The 23783-nt window shown below is 49.5% G+C and overlaps 1 protein-coding gene and 1 long non-coding RNA gene across 9 annotated transcripts in view; one reads left to right on the forward strand and one right to left on the reverse strand.

Annotated features, from left to right (window-relative positions):
* The window catches only part of zmiz1a (zinc finger, MIZ-type containing 1a), a 431940-nt gene that overhangs the window by 232879 nt on the left and 175278 nt on the right, over nucleotides 1-23783 (reverse strand). The gene's annotated exons all lie outside the window — the stretch shown is intronic.
* On the forward strand, nucleotides 6641-22646 carry LOC119956004. 2 transcript variants are annotated; one of them, XR_005458572.1, is made up of 4 exons: nucleotides 6641-6801; nucleotides 12981-13087; nucleotides 16951-17002; nucleotides 22351-22646. It is a non-coding gene; the product is annotated as an uncharacterized LOC119956004 (long non-coding RNA). The 2 variants fall into 2 exon arrangements; XR_005458573.1 differs by lacking the exon at nucleotides 12981-13087.

Consider the following 23783-nt stretch of genomic DNA (forward strand, 5'->3'; position numbering starts at 1 on the left):
CAGACAGCTCTCCTGCGCGGTTCACACTGAATGCTTCCCGAAATGTTCCCTCATGGGCCACAGGGTCCACTCAGCGGCAGACTGCTCCTCAAAGCGCCCCCCCCCCCCTCCCCAAAAAAAAGTGCAACACGGATAACTGTTACTGTGGAAAAAACCCTAGTCACCACATTCCGGCGCCTGTTCGGGTACACAGAGGGAGAAATCAGAATGTCCAAATTACCTAACAGCACATCTTTGGACTTGTGGGAGGAACCCGGAGCGCCCGGAGGAAACCCAACGCAGACACGAGGAGAACGTGCAGACTCCGCACAGACAGTGACCCAAGCCGGGAATCGAGCCTGGGACCCTTGCGCTATGAAGCAACGGTGCTAACCACCGTGCTTCTCCACCCCTGTCAGCATGGCAAAGGAACGGGTACAAAAGATGGTTGCTTAACCCTCTCGGGGTCCCCCAGACATTGCTTTTGATACTCTCGTCTCTACCCCACAAACCCTGCCGACCAGAATGAAGGATTTCATTAGAGTTTTAAAAACAAATCACCAATCCTCTTTGCATTTCTCGCCTTATTGTTTCTGTAAACTTCAGTCCTTTGCGATAATTGAACATTCTGCAGCCAGAACAACAAAAGCAAAAACCTCCCCGAGGATTGAGGCAGACAAGACGAGGTGCAGCTGAATCCAAATGGGGCAGGGTGGGGGGGGGGGGGGGGGGGGGGAAGGAAGACCCTCATACACTGATGGAAAGATTCCTGAGCCAAAAGTGTACGTAAACAAAGCCTTGCACTGTAAACCTATTCACTGGCACAACCCTGGAGCTGTGTGCGACCTAGAGCAGCGTAAACAGGCACCCTCCTCGGCCCCTGCTGCATTCCTGTCCATTGTGCCAGTTCTGGTATCCCGTGCCTCTGTGGCAAGGGGGCGGAATTGTCCCAAGAAACAGAAGGGATTCCGTTAAGATTTAAATGAATCTACCTCCCCGCGCACAAGGCTGTCGTCCATCAAATGACAAAGAGCAGGAGGAAAACCAACCGCCCCCAACCAACAAGATTGTAGCCGAAGTCGTGGAAAGGATAATAAATTCAACATTAATCTATAGGTGTATTGGATAATACTCCTTAAATTGTTCAGTTTAACAGGCTATGAATTACTAAAGCTGCTCCTTCTAGATAATAAATGGTTCTATGTCTCACACACTCTCCCCCCACCCCCCTCCCCAACTCCCCCCCCCCCCCCCCCCCCCTCATTATGCAGTCAGCTCAGGAGTCTCGCTGGCTCCCATTGTGAGCCTGTTCATTTTCCACACAGCACGTTTAACCTAGGCTGCAAACTTTACACCGATACCAAGGGTAACCATTCCCTGATTCTCGTTTGGGAGAGGGGGGAGGGGGGGGGGGAAGGAGTTGGCACATCAGAATGCTCTCGGCAAAAAAGCAACCATAAAGAAAGAAAAAACGTGGACAGACAATCTGCTTCCAGAGCCTCGGCCGTCTCCACTTCACGGACCATCTGATCCCTCTGTTGCCCAGTGAATCAGAGAGATCACAAAGGAGGTTGAAAGTTCCTCGCAAAGAAGGTTGGAGCGGGGGAGCAGTAAGAAGTTTCAGTGGCCCACTCCTAAATTGTGATGGTGAGGGGAGAGTGTGAACTTAAAACATAAGGAGTATATATATACACATATATATATTTAAAGAAAAATACCACTGCACAGTACAACAAAATGCATTTGCCATATCTTGCATGAAGTATGAGCTGCACAATAGAGTCGACCTTTAACCCCTGCCTCATGGTTCAAACAAATGAAACATGAAAACCTCTGTCAAACAGGGCCAATGAGAAACCTTAATCTAATGGGGTGGGGGCCGATTGCTGGAACTATCTGGAGGGAAAGCAAGAAGGAGTCAGAGGTCACATAATTGCCTGCCTCAGAAGGCACAGGGACACTGTGCGGCAAAGACAGCGAAAAACGGCCACTTAGCTTTCCAGAGAAATCCAGAGGCCAGGAATTCCAAACTGAAGCTAACCACATTTTATGGTTCCAATCCCAGACCAGCAGGCCATGTTTGCAAAACAAAATGAAAAAAGGCCAAGTGTTATTTAGCAGCTAAATTTGATTTATAATGTTGAAGTAAAGAGAATTGCAAATCTTGCTCACAAATCTTCCTTATCACCCAGTGCGGGGCACACAGGCCTGTCATGAATTCATGAGAACAGGCAGGCCATAACCTCTCCTCACCTACACAAACATAACACTTACACCTCTAATTTGCTGGGGATTGCTCACTGCCATGTTTAGATTGTCCTTGTGCATGTGTTGTGTCAGAAGTGGGCTTGTCCTGCACAAAGCCGTAGGCAGCATGGCAATTAGCATTAAATAAGAAACAAAAAGCATTCTTTATCAAGGCCGGGCGTCTCAAACTGGAGCGCAACAGACGCACAGCCACCGAAACATGTGATACAACAAAAGAGCACAAGCCACCAAAAAGGGCAATGTGATGCCCCCCCCACCCCGTTAAAAGCCCTGCTGCTTGAAGCCGATCCAACGTGGGTGGCCCTGCGATCACCCGAGGCATCGCCCTGCCTTTAACTGGAGGTTGAAAATGGACCCTGTTCACAGGGTCATGGCGTACTACCCTCTAGATAAAGGTGGGGGGAATGTGCCCAATGACGTCATCTTGCTGACTACCGTTTGTGTGTAGTTGGAACAAGCCGTGCGTAGACCCTAGGTACGCACCCACCGCATGCTGAGATTCTACCTGTCCCCGATGTTGCAACGGATGGGTCTGGTCACATTGCCGCAGAATGCTCCACGCAGTTCCACCTCTGCATGGAAAAGTTCATTCACAAAAAACACCTTGGATCACAAGTCCGTCAGGCAGTGGTGGTCGGCATGTAAAGTCCCAGAGGCCCTGTTGGAAAAGGAGATGGTGGATCCTGTTGGAGGGTTCCATGAGCAGCCTGTCAAAGTCATTTGGCAGAACACCTCATCACCAGAACATAGATTTAGATTTTTTGGGATCTAATGAATTTTCTTAAATAGAACATAGAACATACAGTGCAGAAGGAGGCCATTTGGCCCATCGAGTCTGCATCGACCCATTTTAAGCCCTCGCTTCCACCCTATCCCCGTAACCCAACAATCCCTCCTAACCTTTTTGGTCACTAAGGGCAATTTATCATGGCTAATCCACCTAACCTGCACGTCTTTGGACTGTGGGAGGAAACCGGAGCACCCGGCGGAAACCCACGCACACACGGGGAGGACGTGCAGACTCAGCACAGACAGTGACCCAGCGGGGAATCGAACCTGGGACCCAGGCGCTGTGAAGCCACAGTGCTATCCACTTGTGCTACTGTGCTGCCCAGAATTTTCAAACAAGCACTAACGTGATTGGTGGTGAGAAAGGCTCTCCCCGTCAAATCTTTCCTACACGCCCGGAGTCCTCACCCCCTTAACACATTGCCTTCGAGGGGGCTGTGATGGGGAAGAGACCATGGTTCACCTCCTTCTGGAACGTGTCTTCACAATGAAGGGCCGGAGAGAGATGCAGTGTTTCTTTTCCTAGGTTCATTACGAGCAGATCTGTGATGCTGGACTCTGTTCCCAGGGAACGCACACCGAGATAAGCATCAATTGCGGCTGGAAGATCAGTAACTCGGTGAAAGATGTTCTTTGGTCTGCCTGAACCGTACTGGTCTTTCAGAGCAAAGAGTTGTCCTCGACCAAATGTTGTAGACTGGCACATTCAAAGTTCCAGGACTGCACGCTGAGGGATGCGTGAAAGTTTGAGGCAGCTACCACAGAGACGCAATGAGGATAATGTGTTGCATAAGGCCTTTCAAAGGACACTGAGAGGCTGGAAAATCTATGGCTGTATAAAGAAAAGTTAAATTCTATTGCACTTGTTATAACTTTTCAGTTTGAAATGTTTTGCCCTCAGGCTAAAAGCCTGATGTGGAATATCTATTGAAAATATGAAGAGAATTACAAACGTATAGCGGGACGCAAGAGTTTTATGGCACTTTCTGTAATTTCCGGGTTGAAATTCTTTGTGAAGGTTTCGTAAAATCAATTTTCTGAATGAAGTATATTTCTGGGGATTAAGAACGTGGGTGGCCGTGACGGAATGCAGAGGATCTATCCCTGGTGGAGCCCCCTGAGGCAATGAATTGCCACCTCCCGGGGCGTAGTTTCCCGTTTCTGCGGATATCGCTGCCTTAGCAGATTCCGGGTCGTTGTTCTTCTGGATCTCCCCACGAACATCAACAACATTCCCAAACCCGGAATTGCAGTCGCGGTTCAAGACGCAGGTTACTCTTAAACCGATTGCATGACAGAGTACAGCAATGATCCAGGTTAAAGGCAAGGGAAGCTTCACAGCAGGTCAAGTACTCCATATGGCCAGCGCAAAAGGAGACCATTCAGCCCATCGAGCCTGTGCCAGCTCTTTGAAGGACCTATCTAATTAGTCCCACTCCATTGCTCTTTTCCTGTAAGCGTTAGCGTTCAATCTTTTAAAGCTTACTATTGAATCTGCTTCCACCACCCTTGCAGGCTGTGCATTCCAGATCATAGCAACCCGTGCTCTGCTTCTTTCGCCAAGTGACTTAAATCTGTGTCCTCTGGTTACTGAACCCCTTGCCAGGGGAACAGTTTTGCCCTATTTACTCATCAAAACACTTTTTAGTTTTGAATATCTCATCAGATACATATTCAAAGACTAACCTGGACTGGGTCATAATGTGGACATTGTTTTTCTACTGATGTGTGTGGCGGGGCATAGCATGGCATTTACTGGCCACCGCTAGCAGCACTTAAAGGTAGTGAGCCTCCGATTTGAACTGTTACATTCCTTATGTGTGTAACACAAAGTCAATGATAAATATGTGAAAATGATATTATAGTACTTATAAAAAAATCATGTACAGAACATTAGATGGGCAGCAGGATGGCTCAGTGATTAGCACTGCTGCCTCACAGAGCCAGGGACCCAGGTTCAGTCCTAACCTCGGGTCACTGTCTGTGTGCAGTTTGCATGTTCTCCCTGTGTCTGTGTGAGTGTGCTCCGGTTTCCTCCCACATTCCAAAGATGTGCAAGTTAGGCGGATTGGCCGTGCTAAATTGCCCCTTAGCATCCAAGGTTAGGTAGGGTTACGGAATTATAGGGATAGGGCAGGGGAGTGAGCCTAGATTGGGCGCTCTTTTTGAGGGTCCGTGCAGACCCGATGGGCCGAATGGCCTCCTTCTGCACCGTGGGCATTCTAAATCAAGTTCCCCTGTGTCAGTGTCAGCTGAAAGTATTCAATTTCTCAAACATTTCTCGATAGCTCGCATAAACATTCAAACATAACCTTTGTTTAGCGTGACAACACAATAATCTCGTCATCAAAGATCAATGAGCATATCCATGCGTCCCGAATTGGAAAAACTCTTCTGATGCATTTCTTGTGTAACACCCTTCTCTGCCAGGCCCCAGGGTGATTTCTGGGCAACATGTTTAAAACCAAGTACCAGGAAACCCACCCTGCCATTTGGAAGGTACAAAGAAACTCTCCAGGAACAGAGAATGCCGGAGTCAGAATATCTGCAGCCTCAGAATTACTGTCCACAGCACTGGCAATTTTCAAATACTGTATGAAAAAGATAATGTCTAGTATGGACGTCTGCCCACCACATTTTCACGTCTGCTGGTCGTAATCTCAATATTCCAACTTTTTCTGCCATGCTTCAGGGGAAAACGAAGAAAGGCGACCATTTCACTCAAAAATCCGAATGACTTGCCCAACCTCAGCAGGAAGTGGAACCTCACCATTGTACCCCCAGCCCAGAGGGCAACCAAACTCAGAACAAAAACACACTACCTTCCACCAGTCCTTATTTTTCTTTTAATTTAGAGTACCCAATTCATTTTTAGCAATTAAGGGGCCATTTAGCACGGCCAATCCACCTAGCCTGCACATCTTTTTGGGCTGTGGTGGCGAAACCCACGCAAACACGGGGAGAATGTGCAAACTCCACACGGACAGTGACCCACAGCTGGGAGCGAACCTGGGACCTCGGCGCCGTGAGGCAGCAGTGCTAACCACTGCGCCGCCCTTTCATGAACCTTCTGACAACAGCACATGGGGCAATGCCAAGGGAAGACGTGCCAGTGTGTGGACGCAAAGTAATCTACCATTTTCCCAACGCAGCACGCCTGGCATTCCGTTGGCACTCAAAGGAAATGGCAGCCATTTCGAGCTGGTTTCTGTCGCCCTGAAAGTTAAAAGCCCCCCCCCCCCCCCCCCCCCCCACCCACCCGCCCTGGTGATTGGCCTCAGGGTGTGTACATTTACACCAACAACCCATTCCGGTCTGAATAAAACAGGGCAGGTAAACACAACAGCAACCTTCAACCAACACGGACTCTATAAAGGGATAGACAGCAAGATGCTTCATGAGCACTGCCACAGCTGGAAGGTCAGGCTTCCGACTCCCAACGCCACCCACCACCAAAATTGTAAAAGAAAGTCCAATTTGCCAGAACGTTTCGGGAGCAAACGTTTCCCCACAGGGAAGCGCTCTGCTTCCTTTTCAAAGCTGAAACTGTCCACGACTCAGAAAATTGATTTTACGAAACCTTCACTCACGAAGAGGTGATCCAATTGCTGGGTTTCAACTTATTGTCATTCCGGTTCAGTCGGACTTAATGAGGTTTAATTTGGGATTCAGAAAGCCGGGCTCGTGCAATTCGACAGGGAAAGGGACTCGAGCGCTCCCACCAATAAAAGAGCGGCCCGCGCAACTGTTTCAATTGCTGAATAGGTAAGCAAAGAAATTCCTCGTTCTCCTGTCCCAGCTCTGAAACAGCTTATCCATCAGCAATTACACACTCACTCGCATCATGACTCGTACCCTGTACACAGCAGGACCACTCGCAATTTGAGCAGCCACCCCTCCCCCCCCCCCCCCCCCCCCCCCCCCCCCCCCCCCCCCCCCCTCCCTCCCCAATACCTTTCCCAGGGCTGCTTTGTTAAAGAGGCAGTACTCTGGTTTTCAGTCCTGTCAAAGGCCCCATTTCAAACCCATTAAAAGCCAATCTCGCACAGCCCGCCGTCTCTATGGCATAACATGCAATGCCTGAGCTCTACACAATGCCTTGTCTGGACATCAAATGCACAAACTGTCCTCAGTAGCAAAGGGAAGTCAATCCCTTTTTGAGCCAGCAGAGTTGGAAATAGATGCCATTAATTGGAGGATCCGCTGGCAAGAGATTCGTATCGAAATGTCCAAAGAGGTAAGCCTCCTTGACTGTTTCCTCCACACACTGGGGCAGAAAGTGCCTGTTCCTGAGCACAACAAGGCAGCAGAAGCAGGGTTGCCGTAGGCTCGACGGCCTGATCAAGTCTCCTAACCCCAAGAAGCCTGCCCATGTAATCTCCCCCTGCTAATTCATAGCAAGTTATCCAGGAGTGCAAATTGAGCACTCTTAATAAAACACCCTGCTTCAGTTCCTCTTCTCAATTCAAATGGGACAATAATTCAAATCATGTAACTACGTAATGTCACTCTCGTCTACTTTCACTAAATCAAAGACATCTTGGCATTTTACACAAATATATATTGAATCAATACTTGATCATTAACTGGTTGACTATATTCCACTGTGCTGTGGTTTAAAAAAATAATAGAATTGACTATTTTCATCTAAATCGCTGTTCGAAATTTATTTTTCTCTTACACCGCAAGACTTGTCAGACGCTAATGTTTTGTGGTGTTCCAGAAATGACTGCATCGATATCTTTGTTTTGCCCTTTCTCCCTCAGGTAGATATGGCTGATTTCAGTTCAGTGGAGTTGGGGGAAAAAAACATTTTAAAATAAAAATCCCGCCAATTTGCCGATCGTCAGCAGCCACGATTAGAAACAGCAAATCAGCTAATCAGATTAACCCGTACTGATTGGAACTAACCCTTAAGCAAACACCTGGTCTACTTGTTCCCGTTGTGTGAGCTTCCTGCTATTACTGCTCAGCTGTGAACGCAACTCCATTCAAAACACAGCAGCTGCAAACATGCAGCGAATTGACAAACAAAAGGGGGAGGGGGGGGGGCAAGGGACGGGGTGAGGGGGGAAAAAAGAATCACTTACATAGCACCTTCCATCATGATGGGATGTCCCAAAGTGCTTTGCAGCCAATGAAATACATTTTTCCATTTGTTCACGCAATGTGGGTGTCGCCGGCTAGGTCAGCATTTATTGCCCATTCCTGAGGGCATTTAAGAGGCTGGAGTCACATGTAGGCCAGACCAGGTAAGGACGGCAGATTCCCTCCCTGAAGAACATTAGTGAACCAGATGGTTTTTTGTTTGGGTTTCATGGTCACCTTTAGACTTTTATTTTATTGAATTCGAATTTCATCACCTGCCGTGGTGGCATTCGACCCCGGGGTCCCCAGAGAATGGCTCTGGGTCTCTGAATTACTCACAGCGGCAATACCACCAAGCCACTGCCTCTCCGTATGGGAAGTGGTGGTTACATAGTTTACATAGAATTTACAGTGCAGAAGGAGGCCATTCGGCCCATCAAGTCTGCATTACTGGATGAGCCATCCGGACACATAGACCGATGAGTTTGAATCCCAACATGGCGAATTTAAATCGAATTCAATAAATAAATCTGAACTAAAAATATTGACCAGAATTTTCTGGCCGTTGACTTTGGCGGGATCCTCCTGCCCTGACTGCGCACCCCAGTCGCAAGTTTCCTGTCAGCGAGGTTCAACGGGAAGCCCTGCTGATCATTAGCGGGCCACCTCCGCAAAACAATTGTATGGAAAATCCTGCCCAACCTGTCAGCAATGGCAATCATGAAACTACCACTTCGTCGTAAAATCTCATTTGACTGACTAATGTCCTTGAGGGAAGGAAATCTGCTGCGTCCTCAGCCCTTCGAGCCAACTCCACCATTAGATAAGATCATGGCTGTTCAGGGGGAAGCTCAGGTGACACGGCAGACAGGTCGGTTTCTGAGCATATTGGTTGGACGAGCCGTCTCGGAGAGCCGGTTGTCCGGCAGCTGAGGCAAATGTTCCTATGTTCAGCCTGACAGGTGACTGCAGATCCACAAAAACATGGCTGACTCTTACACTTCCCTCGGAAATGTCCCACAGCTGTATTCAAGAAGGTGGCTCACCATCACCCTCGAAAGGGCAATTAGGGGAGGGCGTTAAACGCTGGTGAGTTTACGGAGGATAAAGGGTCCTTGAGAGGGTGCAGGGGAAGATTTACCAGAATAGTCTCCGGGATGAGGGATTTTAGCTGCAAGGTTCGGTGGAGGAGCGCGCGGTTGTTATCATAGAAGTTACAGTGCAGAAGGAGACCATTTGGCCCATCGAGTCTGCACCAGCTCTTGGAAAGAGCACCCTATCCAAGCCCACACCTCCACCCTATTCCCATAACCCAGTAACCCCACCCAACACTAAGGGCAATTTTGGACACTAAGGGCAATTTAGCATGGCCAATTCACCTATCCTTAGAGCAAAAGAGATTGAGGGAAGGTTTGAGAAGAGGTCTACAAAAACAGGATATGTTTGAGTGTTGTAGATGAAGAAAAACTGCTCCGATGAGCTAATACCACGAAGACACAGTGCGAAAGGTCAGGCGAGCGATGTGTGGGGGGAATGAATGCAAGGAAGAACATTCATGACCTGGAACTCACTGCCCACGAGGCTGGTGGAAGCAAAGTCAATCAATAATTTCAAAAGGACCTTGGATGGGTGCATGAAGGAAACAAACCTCCAGGGCTATGGGGAATAAAGCGACCAGATTGCTTCGCCAAGATCTAGCACTGACTTGGATGGGCTGACAAGCCCCCTTCTGGATGGATTCTTCCCCCCTGATCGCCGCAAGATGGCCAAAGGCGAGACGCAGACAATGGAGAAATCCATTAACCTCGGGCGGGATTTTCCAGTCACTGGGCGAACGCGGCCGGAGAATACCGCCCTTAGTGACTCAGACTCTCTGACCATCTTCTGTGAAGTTTGTTCGGCAAACCTTATGGAAGGAAAGGGTTGAACAGAACTGGTTTGAACTCTGCCCCGTGTAACACTGCTACTGACGGATTTCTCTTCACGTAGCTGTTTTATTTGGACAGTAGGGGCATGTGATTCAGTTTTAACGTAGTGACCACGAATGTTTGGAACTGAGTCTGACCCTTAGGCACGAGTGGGTTCCAATATAAATGAACCTGCTGAACGGGAAACTTGAATATGTTGCATGGAGATTTTCAAGTTTGAAAACTGTGATCACTGAGCAGGGGCAGTAGTTGGTCCTGCCAAAGGATCGAGGCAAACAAGTGAAAGAAAAGCAAAACGAGTGCCACTAATTTGCGACACAGTAAAGCAAAGAGGTTCCCGCTCCAATCATTGCAGCCCGTGACTTCCGCTACACCTAACTTTGTGCTGTTCTCTAATCTAATCCCCTCTAACAAGGGGCTGGTTTAGCACAGGGCTGAATCGCTGGTTTTGAAAGCAGACCAAGGCAGGCCAGTAGCACGTTTCAATTCCCGTTCCAGTCTCCCCGAACAGGCGCTGGAATGTGGCGACTAGGGGCTTTTCACAGTAACTTCATTTGAAGCCTATTCGCGACAATAAGCGATTTTAATTTTCATTTCATTTCATTTTTTCATTTCATCTGTCCGAATGCTTAATTATTACTGACTGTCACGGCACTCTGAACAGAAATAAAACGCAGTAAGCACGACCAAGCTAGAATTGAGAAGAGTCTCAAAGGGTTCAAAGTCTTGATCAGGACAGAAACCAGCCAGGTGCAGATCATAGTCCATATGGTCACGGGCCAAATGACTCCTTCTGTGCCGTACGATTCTGTATTAACATTTGCAAGACCTTGTTGTAGATGTCTTACCACACTCCACAGAAGAGAACTCACTAAAGTAGCTCAAACTACGGCCATACGGTGGGAGGCACAGATCATAGAATTTACAGTGCAGAAGGAGGCCATTCAGCCCATCGGGTCTGCACCAGCCCTTGCAAAGAGCACCCTACTGAAGCCCACGTATCTGCCCTGTCCCCGCACGGTAGCATTGTGGATAGCACAATCGCTTCACAGCTCCAGGGTCCCAGGTTCGATTCCGGCTTGGGTCACTGTCTGTGTGGAGTCTGCACATCCTCCCCGTGTGCGCGAGGGTTTCCTCCGGGTACTCCGGTTTCCTCCCACAGTCCAAAGATGTGCAGGTTAGGTGGATTGGCCATGATAAATTGCCCTTAGTGTCCAAAATTTCCCTTGGTGTTGGGTGGGGTTACTGGGTTATGGGGATAGGGTGGAGGTGTTGACATTGGGTAGGATGCTCTTTCCAAGAGCCGGTGCAGACTCGATGGGCCGAATGGCCTCCTTCCGCACTGTAAATTCTATGAAACCCAGTAACTCCCACTTAACATTTTTTGGACACCAAGGACAATTTTAGCATGGCCAATCCACCCAACCTGCACATCTTTGCACTGTGGGAGGAAACCGGAGCACCCGGAGGAAACCCACGCAGACACGGGGAGAACGTGCAGACTCCGCACAGACAGTGACCCAGCCGCAGATCGAACCTGGGACCCGGGAGCTGTGAAGCAACTGTGCTAACCACGATGCTACCGTGCTGCCCACGTTGAGAGTTCAGCATCTGGACACAGTGGCCATGGAATGAGTGAAGTGGGCCCACCCATTTCCCATTGAGAGCTCAGGAGATGCCTGCAAATGGAGAGCACCAGGCTTACCCCAATAGCAAGAAAGAGCTTTCACCCCAGGAGCCACCGTGAAAACATGACGCGGTGGATTTAGGAACTGAATATTTTCTACTAATGGATCTATGAGTTTAAAATGTGAAAAGGATGCTTTAATATACCCTGTGGCTACTTCAGGCTGCTTTCCCCTCTCATCCGAACCTTTAAGCCCCCAATGTTAGATTTTAGTCCAGCAACATCTGTTCCGAAATTCTATCGCATTTTGGGCCCAGGTTTCAATAAATTACCAAACGTGTGAAAGAGCCGCGCAGTTTGCTACAAAGTCAGGAATGCTTGATGTTATTTTTATAGGGAAGGGAAAGGCAGGCAGGCCAAAAAGCAACCTGGCGCAGAACTGCAGCGGCCGAGCTGAGCGAGATGGGGTTCTCCTGGGGCGAAGCACCAAATGTGGCAAAAGGTGGCGCAAGCTCATCGCAGTCTGACAGGCCTCAAGGGACGGAAGAAGCTAAGTTGAGTAATGAGTCAGAAAGAGGAACGCTTCAAATGGCACAACTCTCCGTTACTCATTTCAAAACGTGCCCCATCCTTTGAAACTCCCAGCAGATTATCCCTTTTATTTAACATTTCCACGGTTATTTGGGTCACTTGTTGTCCATGAAGCTGAACTATTCAAAAGGTGCAAACATTGTATTGCTCCAAATTGGAGGTTAGGACCACAATGCCCATTAACTTCAAACTCTAGTGTATTTCCCATTTAAACAAACGCTTTTCCTATTACCTTCTAAATTGAAAACCTCTCATAAGGCAGTGATTGACATTTTCTTAAGCAGTAAGTGGGCTGCGACAGTAATCCACCGTGCACAGTACAAATTCATCACATTATGCCTCAGTCTTTGCCACTGTAATTTCACTTACAGCCGTTATTTTACTTCAAACCAGATCGTCAATGTAACTGTTCAACATGCTGACAGCATTGTCAATATACTGTCAGCGTGTCTGCTTGAGAGCCATCAACAAGCTTTCTAAAAATGATTTACCATTGATCAGTGCTGGCAAAATAGGAACGGTATAATACACAGCTATTGTGCGAGAAACCCGCTTAATAATCACACCGCATCAGAATATGTTGGTCACAATAGCGTTGGTGGCACAATTTCAGTCACGGCAAAATTCCGGGCCTGTGAAACGCTCATATTTTGTTCACTTGACCTGTGAAAAACACCCGAGTGACTCTCGCTCCCTCTCTCTCTCTCCAGACCTGTCTGCACTTCAACAGAGTTATTTGTGAGATGCAACACGAGAGAGGAAGTATTGGAGGGTTAGAGGTCTGCCGTTGCTCCTGAAATTGTGGAAGCAATTTGAGGTAACAGATTAACAGTGTCACATACGCTGCGCATTAAAGTGCGGTGAATTAAGCATAATTTTGCCTGTCGCTCATTGGTTCTAACACACTGGATAAACCTTGTAAGCAAACTGCACAGTTAAGGATCGAGAGATCAAGAAATAGGAGTAAAAAAAAAAGGGTTGTTTATAAAATTGGCATTAAAAGGCAGCAAAGATTGAATCACTTTTTTAACGAGCCGCATATCGTCCCACACCTTGCACCTTCCTTTTGTGGCATTGTTTATAGTAAAATAGCGAGGGAAGGTTACACACTGGGCATGCACAGTTCCAGGTCAGAGGAGCCAGTGTGAAATGATTGTTTGTGCTTTTTTGCCTTCTGAAGGCATGCACTGGATTTGAGATGCATGCACAGCCGCCGCTGCGGCATTGCTGTCAGTACGTCGCAGGATGTATCGTAGACTCAGGTCACACACCGTATGGCGGACAGTGACCACAATGCTGTCCAATCATAAACGAGCAGATCCCCCCATGGCATTGCCCGTGATCAATGATGTGGAGATGCCTGCGTTGGACTGGGGTGAGCACAGTAAGAAGTCTTACAACACCAGGTTAAAGTCCAACAGGTTTGTTTCAAACACTAGCTTTCGGAGCACTGCTCCTTCCTCGGGTGAATTCACCTGAAGGCTTCTTCCCGTGATCAATGGGTCGACAATGTTTTCGACCAATAGGAATGCTGCTGAGACCGGGAATGAGTCAACGGTCACGGACATGGACTATCACCCGGGGCAAGACAGTCACATGACTTTTCACAGGATTGGAAACAATCTCTGTTACTTGTTACTGATTCTGGGCGGGATCTCCTCCCCTCCCTGGGATCCATTCCCCTTCCCGGGATCTCCTCCCCTTCCTGTGGCATGTTATCCGGCAGCAGAGGTACCTCGCCATTGGCCGCCAGCGTGAGCTAACAGTCCCGCCGATGTTTACACTTTTGCACGGCCACCGGGGAAGCTGCCTTTAGCAGCACCAGGGGCATCCCACACACAGGGAGGACTGGAAAACAACGGCCCTTCTTTCAGGCTATCAGCTACTCTCCCTTATGCTCCGCCCCCCTCTGCATTTGTTGTTTTGTTTCCACCCCCTCCTCCCCCACCTGCCCTCCTGTTTAGTTTTCTTGTTTCATTTAAGCTGTGGCAAGGGTGGGTGAGGGTGGAATGGAGCAGAGCAGGGGTATGGAGGTAGGGCAGGGCAGGAGGGGGCACGGCAGGGCAGGAGGGGGCACGGCAGGGCAGGAGGGGGCGCGGCAGGGCAGGAGGGGGCACGGCAGGGCAGGAGGGGGCGCGGCAGGGCAGGAGGGGGCACGGCAGGGCAGGAGGGGGCACGGCAGGGCAGGAGGGGGCACGGCAGGGCAGGAGGGGGCACGGCAGGGCAGGAGGGGGCGCGGCAGGGCAGGAGGGGGCGCGGCAGGGCAGGAGGGGGCACGGCAGGGCAGGAGGGGGCGCGGCAGGGCAGGAGGGGGCACGGCAGGGCAGGAGGGGGCACGGCAGGGCAGGAGGGGGCGCGGCAGGGCAGGAGGGGATGCAGCAGGGCAGGACAGGGAGCGGCAGGGTTGGAGGGGGCGCGGCAGGGCAGGAGGGGGCGCGGCAGGGCAGGAGGGGGTGCGGCAGGGTTGGAGGGGGTGTGGCAGGGTGGGGGTGTGGCAGGGTGGGGTGAGGGCGGATGGAGCAGAGCAGGGCGAAGCAGGGCAAATAAAATGTTCAGGGAAGCAAAATGGCTGCAATCGGTGACAATCTAAGATTGACCTTGGAACGTTGGAGTGGGTGGACTGAGGGTAGGGCAGGAGGAATTTTTAGAGAGGATAAGGAAGGTTGCGGCTCTGAAAGGAAGGAAGAGAAGATGGTGGCGATCGTCTGACTTGGCAAATGACATTTTGTTGCTCCTGGCGTTCCCACAAGGATCATAGAACCACAGAATCCCCACAGCGCACCGGCATGTCTGCACCTACCCTTGGAAAGATCATCTCACTGAGGCCCACTACTACACCACTCATTCCCTTTTCCAATAAGTTTCGACTACCCAATTCATTTTTTCCAATTAAAGGGCAATTTAGCGTGGCCAATCCACCTGTGCAAACTCCCCACGGACAGTGACCCTGGGCTGGGATCGAACCCCCGTCATGCCGCCTCAAACTGCTCATTCCTAATATCCTCTGAAGTGGTCTAACAAGTGACTCAGTCCCACAAGTGTTCAGTGAAAGAAGTTGCCTCACCACAGCCTTCCCGGGAAGGAGGAGCTTTTACCAGCCTCACCCACAAACAAAGAATTAAATCGGGCAAATCTGTTCCAGAGATAGTCACACAGTCACGTGTGCAACAGAAACCCATGTCACGTGTAGCACAGAAACTCGTGTCACTTGTGGCACAGAAACCTGTGTCACATGTGGCACAGAAATCATCATGTGTGGAACAGAAACCCATGTCACGTGTGGCACAGAAACCAGTGTCATGTGTAGCACAGAAAGTGTCACATGTGGCATTGAAACCGTGTCACGTGTGGCACAGAAACCTGTGTCACGTATGGAACAGAAACCCTGGACACATGTGGCACAGAAATCCGTGTCACATGTGGCACAGAAACCATCACATGTGCAACAGAAACCCACGTCACATGTAGCACAAAAACTCATGTCACGTGTGGCACAGAAACCCGTGTCACATGTGGCACGGAGATCCAGGCAAAATCATGGTCTCTCGAAGCTTGCTGGGATAAAAGCAAAATACAAAACAGGAAAGCACTAATGATTTTTTTTGAAAACTAAGCAGGATGTTGTGCATAATATCATTTTTTTTTTTAGAGTGATGCTTGGCAGCGGGAACGAAAGCTTGGCCATGCTTGCAGCTTGAGTTTTTTGTTCGCCATACACAGCAGTGGGTGTTATTTTTCCACAAAATGCCACTGCTGTCAGCACATGCTGTTCGAATCCTGGACGGCCCTCCTGTAATAATCTTGCAAAAAGCTTCACTTCCTCTCTCCACCCGAAAACTAACAACCACTGGCCACTTCAAAGGAACAAGTTGTGCATAACATTGGAGGTGAATCCTCTCACACTATGGCTCCGGAACAGAAGAAAAAGTGTGACACTTAACTGCTACAGGCATTAGTATATATTATATAATATATATAAATAAATAAAATCAGCAGCAGCTGTTTTGGTGACACCCAGTATTGGATTTAACAAACCGTCACACTAAATTTGAAAGCAAAGAGAGGGAGAGGTTGTTGGGAGGGGGGGGGGGGCGTTAAAAGTATGTGGGTGCTCTCAAAGAGTCGAGCACATGAATTGAAAATGAACACAATTGAAAATGTCACGAGTAGGCTTCAAATGAAGTTACTGTGAAAAGCCCCTAGTCGCCACATTCCAGCGCCTGTTCAGGGAGGCTGTTACGGGAATTGAACCGTGCTGCTGGCCTGCCTTGGTCTGCTTTCAAAGCCAGCGATTTAGCCCAGTGTGCTAAACCCGCCCCTGCTGATTGACATGAAGCATACGGAATGGTTTTCGATCCCGATTTCAACACGGGGGGTGGGGGGGATCCTTTGCCGGGTTGTATATCTAAGGCTTTGAAGGGAGGCTGGCCTTAAGTCACATCAGAAGAACAGCTGCAACAACCTGCATTTATATACCGCCTGCAGCAGGCAGAGTCTCTTGACAAGTATCTCCGATCCGCGTGGAAAAGTCACATTTCTCAGACCTTTCAGGCAAAAGGTTAAGGGGTTGACTTTTACACGGGCAACGTTCTCAAGGGGCTTGTTGTGAACGATCATGGCTACGGCACACAGACAGGCAGCAGAGAACGGTGCCAAGATTTTCAACGTCTCTCATTTCAGATGGTCGCCGCTCGCAAGGAAGTGGATTGGAACAAGGAGGAAACCTAAAAAGGTAAGTTTTTAAATAATCCATTTTCTGTTCCAGTGGGGCCATAGGACAACTGAGAGATTAGTTCCCTTTCTGGGAATGTTTAATACACTCGCCCCGCACACACACACACAAACACACACACACACACACACGGAAGATCAGAACACCCCTACTTCAAACCCTGGTCTCTGCTGCATTGTGCTAAACGCAGAGTTGGGCACTAAGCTTTTTAGCTATGAGGGTCTACTTTGAAGCGAGGTTGGTGAAAAGAGAAGGATTTCCTTGCGGCTAAATGTTGTGAGTCGACATGCAGCAAGCACTAACCAAAGGAGGGCGTATTGGAAAGGGTAGTCAATAGTTCAGTCAGGGGGTGGGTTTTGAAGGAGGGCCTTGTAGGAGTGGGAGGTGATGGGGATGTAGGTAAGGTATGGAATTCCAAGAATTTGAAGCATACGTGGCCAATGTACAGCAGTGATGGCACCAAAAGACGTGCAGGCATGTATAAATCAGGGGGTGGGCTGCAGGGTGTGCTGAAGAGGGCCAGATAAGGCAGTAACGTGAAGGGATTTTTACAGAAACTGGAGGCTACTGCTACATTGGGATCAGGAGCTGGCCGTGACAAAATAAATAACCTACTTGAAGGACTTTGTTGAAATCTATTTGAGCGCAATTTATTTGTGATGAAGTAACGTGACGGGCAGCCACTTCACCGTTTCTAGGGATGGCACAGTGGTTAGCACTGTTGCCTCACAGCGCCAGGGACCCGGCTTCAATTCCGGCTCCGGGTGACTGTCTGTGTGGAGTTTGCACGTTCTCCCCGTGTCTGCGTGGGTTTCCTCCGGGTGCTCCGGTTCCCTCCCACAGTCCAAAGATGTGCACCGTAGGTGGATTGGCCATGCTAAGCCGCCCCTTAGTGTCCAGGGATGTGCAGGTTAAGTGGGGTGACGGGGATAGGGCTGAGGCGTGGGCTGAGGTAGAGAGTTCTTTCAGAGGGTCAGTGCAGACTCGATGGGCTGAATGGCCTCCCTCTGCACTGCAGGGATTCAGTGATTCTTGGCCCTCCTCGACTCCCGGGCATTTCTTCTGGGTGAGTTTGATGAGCACAAAAACATTGCCTCAGCAGCCCGGGCACTGAACAGTGTCACCTCCAAACCACCACAGATTTATTCTCAGCCAAGAAATGCTTGATGTGGGAGGATCCCGCCCGCTAAGTGTGTTTTTGAAAGAGAAAAAAAGCAGAAAGCTTGTCTTATCATGTCTTCCAAGAAGGCCTCAGAGTACCGCTCGTACAAAGAATGACTTTGAAGTGCTGGAAGTCTTACACAGCAAAGCAGGATTGCAGAGAAAGCAAGGAGATTGATGGCCAACTAATCTCTTTCTGGTTGTGCGAGGGGGGGGAGTGTTGGTCAGAACACTACCGGCATCAGGATATTACCAAGGCTAGGATCTAGAAGGGACAGAATGGCTGTGAATTGGGTTTGATTCACGGCCCCGGGTCAGTGTCCGTGTGGAGTTTGCACATTCGCCCCGTGTCTGCGTGGATCTCACCCCCACAACCCAAAGGTGTGCTGGGTAGGTGGATTGGCCACGCTAAATTACCCCTGAAAAGGGAAAAAAATAATTGGGTCTTTGAAATTTAACAAAAAATAGTTCCAGTGGATCAACATCCACAGCCCCACGGGGCCGGCAGATACAATCTTGGTTTTGAATGCTCGATGCAAAAAAAAAGCAAAAACTGCAAACCAGAATTACACCTCAGGAAAATACAGGATTCCCGACAACAGGATATTCTGTCTGCGTTCTGACAGCATACAAACACGCGCACACGCACACACTCACACAGGTGCACATACGCATGCACATGTGCACACACAGGCACGCACACACACACAGGCACGCACACACACACAGGCACGCACACACACACACACACAGGCACGCACACACACACAGGCACGCACACACACACACAGGCACGCACACAGGCACGCACTCACACAGGCACATACACACACAGGCACACAGGCACGCACCCACACACAGGCGCGCACACACACAGGCGCGCACTCACACAGGCATGCACACACACAGGCATGCACTCACACACAGGCATGCACACACACACAGGCATGCACACACACACAGGCATGCACACACACACAGGCACACACAGGCACACACACAGGCATGCACACACACAAGCACACACACACACACAGGCACACACACAGGTACACACACTGGGAAGAAACAGCTGTCTTGAATGTCCAAATGATTTTCACTGCTGGCCTGGAGATGCCCCCTGCCCGGGTTGCTGGCTATCTGGGTGAGTGGGAATTGACAACACAATAGAATAAGTACATTTCTGGCCTGCGTGCGAGAATGAAGCCTGACCACAGCCAGGAAGAAAGGTATTGGGAGTTTCTGTGGCTGCATTTCCTCTGATCTCTCTACGGATTTCTTCCTAGTTGCTTCGGAGACAGGACACCATTCTGCTGAAGGCAGTGGAATCACCTGGTCTGAATCTGTAGGGTTTCTGGCCATGATGGAGCTGTGGCCAGAAGCAACAGTGGACATTAAATTAATCACCCCCATTCTCCAGTTGGTGTTAATGGAAGTGCAAACACAATGACTTAGATCACACTTTCCAGTTTAAGACCCGGGCATATTTTCATTCTGCTTTAGCACTGGCCGGAATGTCCACCCTACTCAATGGATCATCAGATCTGGTGTTTGGTTATCCAGTCAAAGCCAGGCACACTTCCCAGCTCCTTACCACCAGGAAATTGGAATTTGTGTTCTTCCAAAGGCCGCGAATAGAGCTGCATCGTGGGTGACCCCGGGGCGGATGTGTTTTCACACAGCAACAGGCATGTAAACAAAGGGGGGGGGGGGTGGCCCAGGCCACCATCATCGTGCCCAACCCCCAAAGCTCAACTCCACAATACAGCAGTGTGGGAAGAGGTCAGGGGATGACCCCTGTGGATCGGGAGGTAACCCAACTAAGATAGTAGCCCCTCCCCCAGCACCTCCTAAATGGCCAGACACTCCCCACGCACGGCCCCAGACGTGCCCGACTCCGGGGCCCATGGGGCGCCTGCCGGCAGTCTCGGCGGGGCCCAATGTGCTGACGGGGGCTGGCAGCCAATCAGATGGGATGGCATCCCCCTAGTGTGGTACGTTCTCCCCACCTTCAATTACAACTCCGACTACAAATGGCATCGTTATTGAGCAGCGGCCTGCCTCACTAAATTCTGTGGAAATTAGATTAAAAACTGGCTGTTGACAGGCTTGTTGGTCTGCCCCTGAGGGGACCCACTCCCACCCCATAGTGTTCCAGGGGAGTAATACCTCCTGGTCCCTGTCCTTCCTCTGCCCCCTCACAGCCCTGAACAAAGTTGGATGAACCGGTGCTCTCGTTTGCTGTTGCCCTTTTGGGAGCCAAGCATGGTTCCAACTTCACGGAGTGTCTCGTGTGCCTCGACAACGCCCCCACACGGAGACGCCCTGGTTACGAGAGTTCCCGACCCCTGGAGCCCTCTGCGGCCTACCAGTGGTGGCAGAGCCTTCCTCTGCACGGGACCTGTCCTGCTGAAGTCCCCTCCCTCCCTAAACCCCTCCACCCTCTTTCCCTCACACCTCAGTCCTGTGCCACCCCCACACCTCCCACCGTAAACCCTCTTCCCCAAATTTCCTTTGTTTCCATCGCTGTCGAATCTTTTTTCCAGAGGCCGTGTAGCACAAACGCAAATCAATTATCATCCGATCGAACATTGGGCAAACTGTTAATCTTGAAAACCTCAACATTTTCTTTGAAAAGCGCTGGCCGGGTGTTATTTCCCTTTCAGACACGCTACAGAAACAGCAAAAATAAAACAAGGAATCTTTCCAGCCGGACTTTTTTCTAGACTAACAATATTAAAAAAAACAAAAATCACTTATTGCTCTTTAATTCAAAACAAAAAAATAGATTTGCGTTTGGAAGAAAAAGAAACGGGGAAAAAAACATGCTGGGTTTGCTGATTTTACTGAAGGTTCTTGTTCTTTGTCGATTCTGAGCTCACTTTGTTCATCCAACCCATTCACTGCCCTGAAATAAGCCTGGCCTCAGATGGCGGTTACCACGGTAACCATGTTCATTCAATACTTGCAAATAATGAAGACAATGTGTTTCCCATTTTAGATGAGTTCAGCACATACGAAGGAGTCCCCGCACTTAACAACTCCCCTTGTCCACGGGGATAATGGGATCAGTTTGTATCGGTATCTGGTTAAAATAAAAACTCCAAGCCCCTGCCCTGTGGCCCAGACGGAACGCGGCCTTTCCCAGTCCGCGCTGGGGTGCGCTGCGATCGGCTATTTCTGCAATAATCACCATTAGTAGTGACAGGGGTTGTGGTTGTCTGTGTGTGAACCTATCTAACACGCACGCGGAAAACTACACATCCCACAGGATTCCTGGTCCTCACCCCCAGTTGGAAGATAAACTGGATACACACTGGGCTTCCCAGGCATATTGCAGTACTGCCCTTCAGGCCCTCACCTTCTAATCTTTACCACTGACTCCTGTCTGCGAAGCCACAGTCCGCCTGCCTCGCTCAGCGCTGAGTCGGTTGCTGTGGGTCCAGGTCACACTCGGTCGACCCGGCCTGGTTGTAACACCGCCGCCACAGTCACGGCGCCTCAGCAATGTCCCCTCCGGCTTAGCCGCGGAGAAATTCCTTTCAGAGAGTAGTCACCGCAGGGGGAGCGCTGCATCGCTGGAGGTGCTACCCTTGGTGCGCGCGATGACCCGCCTCCCTGTTTCTGTCAATGGTCTCGCAGCGCTACTGGAAGGGGAGCAGCAGAATCGGCCAGTGGCTTGCTCATGGCAGTGCTTTGACATCAGCCAAGTGCAGGCTAACTGGTTATGCCGCTCACTACTGGAGCTTTGGGATCCCACAATGTGCAACCTGCCGGTCACATTTGCCTACATTGCAACACTCACTGCAAAGAAAAAGACCTACATTTGTAGAGCGCCTTTCATGACCACTGGCCATCCCAAAGCACACTGCAGGCAATGAAGTACTCTTCGGAGTGCAGTAATTTTGGAAACCTGGCAGCAAACGTGTGCACAGGAAGATCCCAAAAGTGTTATTAATTCTGTGGCGAAGCACTCTGGGACAGTCCCGAGAGGCATAAAAGGTACAGTCTTCCTCTCTCTTCCAGCATGCACAACATTTGTTTGCTATGGGATATTCCACACAAACCTGGTGATGTTCCTGCCAATCTGCTGCCAATCAGTGTTTGTTCAAGTGTTTATCACACAACAGAAATGCTCTGCTAGTTACTATCTTGTTGCTAACTGCTGGCTATCGATGCTCTTCCAGCAGCAAGACTATGCACCCACACACCCGCTTAGACAAAGCTGCTAAGGTCGGAGTTTTACATCAGTAAAATGCCTGATGTGCCAGTATCGTACATTTCACTTGATCAGCTCTCAGCCTCAACTCCGAAACTCGGAAGGAGAAAAAGCATCTCGGACAGCGGTACTGAAGTAAGCTTCGCAAATAGGAACTGTCATGTGAGACTGCCTGTAAGAAATGGGTGTTTATTACTGCAGTGATGTCAGAGAGTGGGTGGAGCTGGGCTGTCTGTCAGCTTTTTACTTTCGTTTTAGGCTGTTTGCTGCCGCATGTGTTTTAGTTTAGTTTCCAGAGCTGGATAGCTGCAGTCACAGCCAGAAGGTATATGAATCTCTCTCTGTAATCTAAAGACTGTAAATCGATCCTGGTGATTTAAAGTCACAGTAGTGACTTTAACCTAATGTGCTTCTGGTAAAAGATGTTTTAAGTCTTATGGATGTTGAAAGGAAAGCTTAAAGGATTACTTAGTGTTGTATTCTTTGGGGGTTGTATTTGAATTAATCGATGCTAAGATGTTCACTGTATGTTTTAAAAAGGTTAACTTGAGTTCATACAATAAACATTGTTTTGCTTTAAAAATTACTTTTCCATTTCTGCTGTACCACACCTGTCGAGTGGGCTGTGTGCTCCCCATACCGCAACCTATTAAAAGTTGTGGGTCAGGTGAACTCCATGATACACTTTGGGGTTCTCTAAACCCTGGCCCATAACAGAACACAGGACAGAACTGGAGGAGGATGTGATCAGGCTTTGCTGACAGTCTGCAGCAGAGCCCAAGTTACAATTAGCCCCGACTGCTTCGGCCTGCATTTATTTCAGACTCGCTGCTTTCTGCAGTTCCTGCAGCCCCCACTCCCATACGCTTTCCCCAGTACGTCCGTTTGCAGATCCTGGCTTGGCCGGATCCCACATCTCACCAGCAAAGGTGGAGGACATGGAAAGCTCCAATGATCTCAGCAGAGGTCCTCCACAAGTTCGCATGGGTTTTTCCCCCCGACAATAGAGCATCAAAACACAATCCAAAACACAGGCAGGGTTCAACTGCTCTGTGCCTGATTACGCGAGTCTGGTAACTGATCTATGCTCACTGTGCTTGATTGGTTAATCCCGGTTGTGGATTCAACACAGAGTAAACACACACCATAGAAAGATAGAGGCTTAGCTGTAACATAAGTGGTAACATTGTGCGGCTGCAGGAATATTTTAAAATTCTTGTCAATAAACCTGTCGCAAACTTAGATCCCAGGGCACTGTTGGAAGGATAAAGAGGAAGCTTCCTGGATTGCTGGAATACTGTAACCCCTTAACAATTGCCAGCAAAGGCAGATGATTTGGTTATTATCTCAATGCGGTTCGTGCCATCTGTCAACATGTTCCCACACACGCTCAGTGGCCAC

Source organism: Scyliorhinus canicula, chromosome 22, assembly GCF_902713615.1.
Source record: "Scyliorhinus canicula chromosome 22, sScyCan1.1, whole genome shotgun sequence".
NCBI lineage: Eukaryota > Metazoa > Chordata > Chondrichthyes > Carcharhiniformes > Scyliorhinidae > Scyliorhinus > Scyliorhinus canicula.